The 1,748-nt window shown below is 36.7% G+C and overlaps 1 non-coding gene across 1 annotated transcript; it reads right to left on the reverse strand.

Moving 5' to 3' along the window:
* Positions 1-873: 873 nt before the first annotated feature.
* Positions 874-957, reverse strand: TRNAL-UAA (transfer RNA leucine (anticodon UAA)). The gene has a single exon. It is a non-coding gene; the product is annotated as a tRNA-Leu (tRNA).
* Positions 958-1,748: the final 791 nt, after the last annotated feature.

Here is a 1,748-nt window from a genome sequence, read left to right on the forward strand (position 1 = left end):
AGAGTTCACTGCCGCACAACGGCCACACATCTATTTTTAATGGACATATTCTCATATGCAGGGCAATTTTTATTCGACCACCCACTTTCCATTTTTGCCATTTTTATTTTTCGTTGTGTGGGAAAAACAAGAGCGGGGCGGAAAAAAATAGGATGATGAAATTTATTTACGCAAACATTGCGGAGCTTATCTATGGCCATGGTTGGTTTAATGGCAGGGAAATGGTCGCGGCCTGATGATTTTTTTATTGATGCCCATGTCGAGGTCGCGATTCGTTGATCTTTGTCAAGTTTGCCAAAAACATAGGCAATGTCAAATAGGATCTAAAACTGTTTATTAAAAGAAAGGGAATATATGTTTGTGGTAATACAAGTAGCACACCTGTATTTATTAAGGTATACCAAAGTTAAATATTATTAAATTTATTCTTATGAAGCTGCTCCATTTAATTAAATAATTCACAAATTCGTACTAAAATAGGAGAAACCTTACATTGAGTAAATACGCAAATATAAATGAAAAATAAATAACACATTTCCTGAACCAACAATCGACTTCGTATTCTTATTCATTGTGTAAACATAAGAAATTCCTGCTTTATTCATTTTTGATTAATATGTACTTAATAAATATTTATAAAAAAAAAGTATTAAACTTAAGAAAATATGAAGTGCGATTGTTTACTATATTCACAAAAATAAATAATGGAACTTTTAATATTTTTAATTTTACAGTTGAACTTGCGTATTTTGTATTCCCCAACTCGACTTCTTTATAAATGGGCACATTGCTATACAAAAATTAAATTTTAAACAAATATTAGTAAGTTGTAATTTTGAAAAAAAAAATTATAAAAACTTTTTCTCGTCCTTTTGCCAGGTGTGGGGTTCGAACCCACGCTCTCTCACGAGAACCAGAGCTTAAATCTGGCGCCTTAGACCGCTCGGCCAACCTGGCTGTGCAAAATGTCTTGACGAAAGTGGCATATGAACGATGTAAATAAAACCGAAATAAAATCGGTTAAAGGATTCGAAGTTTCTTTAGAAATATTTTATTATTTCAGTATTTTTTTGCCTTTATCTGAGTACTTTAGTTTCAAACTTTTTTATATGTATACCATTTAATATAACTCAAAAGAGGATCCATGTTCACGGTGCACAGAAAACACAATCCACAAATGGAAGTTGAATCAAATTACTGCCTCACCTAGCTGGAACTTTGCCTGGCTTACTTTCCAACACTAATTGCTTTATACTTCAATGAACTTTATATCGCACAAATGTGTCCCTCCCGCACTCCTCCTCTTCATGCCCCCTGCAATCCCCACATTTCGGTTGCCAGTGCTGCAGTTTTATCTAAAGGCTGCGTCAACTTTTTGACCAGCAACTTCAACAACTTGGCAGTAACTCATCAACGGCAGCTGAAGAGGCAGCTGCAAGTTGCACTACCGAAAACCTACCGACGACCACACATGTGTCTGTTGTTGCCAGTCGCCAGTGGAAATGGGAAATGGAAAAGCGGTAAGTGGCAAGTGGCAGACGACGCAACTGGTGGCCTTTGCGTGCCTATTTGCACTTGCCAAGTGCCAAGTGGGCAAGTTTACATTAAATACAATAAATACCTGCCACAATTTATGCAACGCCAATGGGGTGGCACGTTGCGCTGCGATAATGCAGCTCGAATGGCTGATATACATATTTTATGGCCTCCGGAAGCAATTCAAACTGCATACAAGATTCAGTTCAATC

Source organism: Drosophila takahashii, chromosome 2L, assembly GCF_030179915.1.
Source record: "Drosophila takahashii strain IR98-3 E-12201 chromosome 2L, DtakHiC1v2, whole genome shotgun sequence".
NCBI classification, from domain to species: Eukaryota; Metazoa; Arthropoda; class Insecta; order Diptera; family Drosophilidae; genus Drosophila; species Drosophila takahashii.